Source organism: Peromyscus eremicus, chromosome 4, assembly GCF_949786415.1.
Source record: "Peromyscus eremicus chromosome 4, PerEre_H2_v1, whole genome shotgun sequence".
In the NCBI taxonomy this organism is placed as follows: domain Eukaryota; kingdom Metazoa; phylum Chordata; class Mammalia; order Rodentia; family Cricetidae; genus Peromyscus; species Peromyscus eremicus.
This window is the reverse complement of record NC_081419.1, coordinates 98,372,364-98,379,297: the sequence shown is the minus strand read 5'-3', so window position 1 is coordinate 98,379,297 and position 6,934 is coordinate 98,372,364.

The window sequence follows — 6,934 nt, the reverse complement described above, 5'->3', positions numbered from 1 at the left end:
CAAATGTATTCAAATTCTCCACCTTTGAAAGTGGGTGAGCCCGCTCTGTGAATCTGCTGACTGAGTAATAAAGTATGGCTGAAGGGATTCTAGTGCCAGCGCTGGTCCAAGACTTAATAACGGGGTAGTGTCCACCTCTTATGTTTGTCGTGGGAACCTAGCCACCATAGTGAAAGGGAAGCCCGAACTGCTGTGGAGCAGCCTGCACGGCCAGATTCACTGTAGAGAGAGGCAGGCCGTGGCTCTCAGCTGTAAGGAAGCGCCTTGCTGATGGGCGCTACCCAGTCGTCATCATCTCAAAACTGCATTCTCCAGCCTCAGCTGTGCTACCTCAGAAACTAGCTGGAGCAGAGCTGAGTCTCTCCTGAGCTCTGTCTAAACACGGAAAGTCGACAAGCGTGAGAGTTCCTAACAGTAGGATTTGGAACGGTCTCTCACGCAGTTAGGTCAGGGACACCCTCCACTCTGTGTTGTGTGTGTGTGTGTATGTGTGTGTGTGTGTGTGTGTGTGTGTGTGTGTGTGTAAATCCTTTCCTAGACTGTCTCAGTATTATTCTGTCCTGAAATACCATTTCCTTTGTTCTCTCCTCTCAGTTCAGCAGAGTAGTGAAATTGGCTGTCAGAGCTGGGCACACTGCGGACGCAGTGACTTTGGTCAGAGCACAGATGATCTGACAATTGTCTAGCAGCAGCCTTCAGACTATTCTACATCTCACACACGATGGAGTTTGTCCTTAAAATGTCTTGTTCCGGTCTCTTAAAAAAAAACAGGCTCCTTGTTAGCAATCATAGAAGTAAATATTAGTTTAAGAAGTATGATTTCACACAGGTCAAGTAGCTTTGTTTGGAGGAACAGCAGGTATGTGTGAACCTGTGTGTGCATGGGTGGATGCATTAGTACGTGCATATGTGGATGCCAGTTTTTCATTGGGTGTTTTCATTACTCTCCACGTTATTTTTTGAGATGGGGTCTCTTATGGAAACTGGAGTTCACTGACTTGCTGGACTGGATAGCTAGTGAGCTCTCTGGATTCTCCCATTTCTGCCTCTCACTGCTGGAATTAGGGGTGTGTATTGGCCATGTCTGCCTTTCTCTGGATGCTGGGGATACAAACGCAGGTCCTCAAGCTTGTGCATTAAGCATCTGACTCACTGAGACATGTACTCAAGACCCTACTAGTTAATATTTTTAAAGGATAATATGGACGAAATGAATACATTGCACACGGCAGGGTAACGCACAAACACTTTAGAAAATAATTTGTTGAGGTGTAATACACACTGGAAAAAAAAACCCCAGCATCTTCAACAAATGGTGCTGGTCAAACTGGATGGCGGCATGTAGAAGAATGCAAATAGACCCATCCTTATCACCCTGCACCAAACTCAACTCCAAGTGGATCAAAGACCTCAACATGACAGACACACTTAACCTGAGAGAAGAGAAAGTGGGAAGCAGTGTTGAACTAATTGGCACAGAAGATGGGTTTCTGTACAGAACTCCATTAGCATAGGCACTAAAAGCAACAATTAATAAATAGACTCTCATGAAACTGAGAAGCTTTCTGCACGGCAAAGGACACAGTCACTCAGACAAAGCATAGCCTATGGAATCGGAAAAGATTTTTACCAACTACACATCTGATAGAGGGCTAATATCCAAAATATATAAAGAACTCAAGAAACCAGATATTAAGAAAACAAACAAACCAGTAAAAAGTGGGGTACAGATCTAAACAAAGAATTCTTAACAGAAGAAACTCAAATGGCTGAGAAACACTTAAAAAATGTTCAACAGCCACAGCCATCAGGAAAATGTTAATGGAAACTACTTTGAGATTTCATCTTACACCCGTCAGAATGACTAGGATCAATAAAGTAAGTGACATGTTGGTGAGGATGTGGAGTAAGGGGAACATTCATCCGTTGTTGGTGGGAGTGTAAACTTGTACATTTACTACAGAAATCAGTACAGTGATTCCTCAGGAAGATGGGAATCAATCTACCCCAAGATCCAGCTATACCACTCTTAGGCATATACCTGAAAGACATGTCATCCTACCACAGAAACATTTGCTCAACCATGTCCACTGCTGCTCTAATCATAATAGCCAGAAATGAAAAACAACTTATATGTGGATCAACAGAAAAATGGATAAAGAAAATGTGGTACCATTTCTACAATAGAGTATTACTCAGTTGATAAAAAAAAAATCATAAAATTCACAGGCAAACGGATAGTTCAGAAAAAAAAATAACTCTGAGTGAGGTATCCCAGACCCAGAAAGACAAATATAGTATGTATTCACTTGTATGTGGATATTAGCTGTTAAGTCACTATTCAAGCTACAATCCATAGAACCACAAAGATTAGGAATAGAATAAAGGGGTACAGATCTTACTAGGAAAGGCAAATAGAATAGAGTTATGGATGGATGGATGGATGGATGGATGGATAGATGGGTAGATGGGTGGATGGATGGATGGGGGACTGGAACAGTAAGATCTAGTGCGGAGGGGACAAGGTGGGGAATATGGGTAGAGACAGTTAAAATTAAGGGCCATGTGAGGAATAGTATGGAAAGCTAACACAGTAGAAAATTCTTAAAACATATACATATATGAAGGTGATCTAAATGAAATTGCCAAAAACGGGAGAGACAGAGATCCAACTGGCCATCTCGTCATCAGATGAAGCTTCCAGTCCTGACATTGGGTTACATCTAATTTAGTTGCTGGCCAAAGGGGTCCCATGGGAACTCCCAAACAACTCAGGCTGTTGCCAAGACAACAGGCTGCTCTCCACAAACTGACATCAAGGTCCCGTTGCTGAAGGCAACACCTGTACAACTCATTGAACATAGATAGATCAAGCTGGTGCCTACCTAGAACACCCCTATGCTCTAGTGTCTTTGGTACAGGAAGGCACTCTGTAGGCTACCAAAAGAGAAGTGTAAACACCAAACCAGCTACAAACTCTGTGATCTACAATAGTGTCCTACCTCTAAGATATGCCAGGGTAATGGTGGCACAATGAAAAGAAGGAGAAAAAGAAGAAGAAGATGATGATGATGATGATGATGATGATGAGGAGGAGGAGGAGGAGGAGGAGGAGAAAAATCAAACAAAACAAAAAAGAAAAATAATTTGTTGAGGTGTAACATGCCCCCCCCCCATTCCCACATGCGTGCACATCAAAACTGCTAGTCTTTTAACTCAGTTTTACTTCTGACAATTTATCTCAGCAAAGAATCTGAAGTGGAAAGTAAAAAAAAAAAAAAAAAAAAAAAAGAAGAAGAAGATACTCATTGACAACAAAAATAAAGAGATAATGGCCTATCTAAACATATAAAGTTTAGCTAAAAGTCTATTTCATCAGACTCACGGAGTAAAAAATAATGACGATTAAAAATCCTCAATTTATGATGTAATGCTAAGTGAGAAAAAGATCAAAATATAAAATTATATGTTTACATATTCTGATCACAACTACCTAATAGAGGGAAATAGAAAACCATAAAAAGTTATTTTTGAGTTATTTCCCCTTAAAATAATATTTTGTAATTTCTTAACATTAAAAAGCAGAGAGAAGTCAGGTGTGGCGGTTCATGCTCGTAATCTTAGCATTCAAAGGCTGAGGCAGGAGGATTGCTGCAGGGGCAGACCAAATGTGGGCTACATAATAAGTTCCAGAAAAATCTGAGCTACAAAATGAGACCCTGTCTCCAAAGAACCAAAATAAATAAATATGAATAATAAAAAAGGTGGGGAGGAAATGCACCACTAAGTAAATAAAGTTACTGTCCATTCACACAAGCTGAATATTTCTTCATGAAGACAGTTGTCAACTGCCTGTTGAATAACAAGAATTAGTACTTGAATCCTCTAGGATAGTTTTTCCTAGGATGTATAACTTATTTTAGACGGGATTGTGCTAGAGAACAATTCTTTCATTGTTTTCATTGTGTCCTATTTACCCCAGAGGGGGTAGTAAGAAAATGGAGGTCCTTGGAGATTTCATCTGAGTTGGCATACTGTAATGTCATCTGTCGTCTCCCTACCCCTGCTTCTCCTTCTTACTGTCACTATTTTATATTTCAAGGCTCTACATATAAATATTTAAAGTAAAACTAGAAACAACACTGCCCCTACACTTTTTTTTTGACACTGTTTCATGGCTCCTGCACCTTGACCTTTAGCTTTGGATGACCTAGAATCAATCAATCTATCTATCTATCTATCTATCTATCTATCTATCTATCTATCTATCTATCATCTATCTATCTATCTATTCATTTGTTTTTATGTGTATGAGTGTTTTGCCTGCATGCATATATGTACAAATATACATCCCGTGTCTTTGGAAGCCAGAAGAAGGTATCAGATTCCCTGGAGCTGGAGTTACAGGCTGTTGTGAGCCCACATGGGTGCTGGAAAACAAACTTGGGTTCTCTGCAAGGGCAGTAAGTGCTCTTCACTAGTGAGGCGTCTCTCCAGGCTGCAGTTCACATTTTTAATATAAGCCTTAATCAGACTGTCATAAACACCCATGGCAATTTAAAAATCATTGTTTTTCTGTTGGCATCAGGATTATAGGAACTTTTACATTAAAATGAAGAATTATAGTCACATAGACGAAAAGCTGTTATAGACACCTCAGTTGTCAGATCTATACCACTAAAATCAATTTAAAAACCCACTACAACTAAGCACATGAATCGTGAAAACCAAAATCACTGGTAGAACAGTTGCTCAAATATTAAGATCTCCTTCCTGCCCTCTAAAATCACACAGGGGAAAGTAGCCAAGGAAAATCGGGCACTTCCAAATCCCAAGTCCGCTGGTGAAGTCCTGACTATGATGCCTGGACACAGGGATGTTCTGCCAGCTCCTTTCTCTTCACTGGAAGCTTCACCCCACATCACCCTACATTTTATTAGAATGTGTAGTAATCATTAACTGCCTGTTTTCAGAAACAAATTTATATGGCTAGATTGTTTCAGTTCGCTTTGAAGACGACGGCAGTTGGAACTCTGAGTCTACCGCAGAACCTGGTCACCTGAACCACTTTTCTCAGTCCTAAGATAAATATTAGAGCAGAGCAGGCTGATCGGCGCCCCTGCCTTTATTTGTTAGCGCAACAAATCAGACTGCAGCCATCTCTGCAGGCCACTGTCCAATCACCCCATTCAATGCTAAGACACTTGTAGACGTATCCCTTAGACCACAACTCCTCAAAGTGTGGGTCCTGACCCCATTTGGGGTCATGTAAGTAGATGTGGTGGTGCCTATAAAAGGCTTCTGAATGTGCAATAATGAACTGAAAATCTAGCCTGCCATGAGTCTGAGGCATTACTGGTAGCAGCTGCTCTGTCGTGCCACGGGACCTCACCACAGCCTTTGTTCTTTAGGCATCATACCGGCTCTTGCTGCTGTGCATGGCATCCAGACACCTAGCACTGCCTACAGCTGTCTGAAGTACACTGGTTCAGCTTTAGACTACTGTGTGCTATACAGTGTTGTGACTGTACTTACATGGTTTCCTGCTCTTACAGAACTCTTCAGAGTTTACAGAAAGCCGCAGCTTTTAGCATTTCCCTGCTATAATCCCTCAGCATTTAAATAACAAAGTAGCCTAACTTTAGACGGCATTGCTTGAGACTTCAAAAACATTTGACTTGAAAAACTGCTGTTCAAGTTGTTAACTTGAGTTTCATTTAAAGAAAATTAAATTCTTACATGAATTTTGGCTTGAGACGAGGAGAGAATTTGCAACAGTTTCTGAAATGGCCCTGAGCATAAGCCTCCCATTTTGGACTATATATTCATGCAAAGCGGTGTTCTCAGCATTAACTACTATAAAATCAAAGTATTAACTCTGAAAAATGTTGAGGCCATATACCCAAGGTGTAAACTCATACACCCAGGGGCCTGTGAAAGCTTCTCAGGAAAGAGGGGTTGTGAATGGAACCAAGTTTTTTAGAGCCCTGTCTCAGAAAACCATTGACGGTTAAACTGGACGTGGTGGCTCACAGATGTCATCCCAGAACTTGTAAGGCAGAGACATGAGGATCAGCGCAAGTTCGAGGCCAGCCTGATCTACAGAGTGAGTTTTGGGCACCAGTGAAGGCTACACAGCGATAACATGTCTCAAAACACCAAACCAAATAAAACAAAACGGTGCTGGGGAAATGGCTCATGGTTAAAACACTTGCCAGGCCAAGCATGAGGACTGGACTAAGGGCAGACATCAGATGCTTAGCACCCATGCAAGTGTCAGATGGGCATGAAAACTGGCCTGTAATTCTAGAACTTGGAAGGCTGCTGATAGGGACCCGACCTCCATGCCCCACAAGAGCAAGCTAGCCAGGTAGACTGGCCATATCAGTGAGCTTTGGGTTCAATTGAAAAATCATGCTTTAATGAGTAAGTAGAAAGTGATTGAAGAAGATTCCCAACTCAGCCTCAGGCCTGCATCTGCATTGCTCACATGCGTAGGCATACTCACACACACACATTCAAACATGCAAACACATACACTCATCCACCACACATACATACACGAGCAAAACGAAAAATAAAATAAACGGTAAATTAAAACCCCCCAAACCCAAAGTAAAAAGCAAACAAACAAAACCCAATCTGTAGAAGGATTGATGAAGTGTCTTGGGAAAGGAGATGTAAATTTTCATTCTGTTCTAAGCCTTCCCAGCTAAGCACCTCCTTCTTGCACACCAAAATAGGCGATGGCAAGACATTCCCTACTAATGTAAAATTAAATTAAGGATGGTTAAATTAAGAGCTAAACAAGCTGCACACCTGAGACTAAGGCAGGAAGACTGAGACCGCAGGTCAGCCTCAGCTATACATTGAAGACTGTCTAAAAAAATAAGGTTTACAAGGTCCAATGATATGGTGCAAAGTGGTCTGCTTC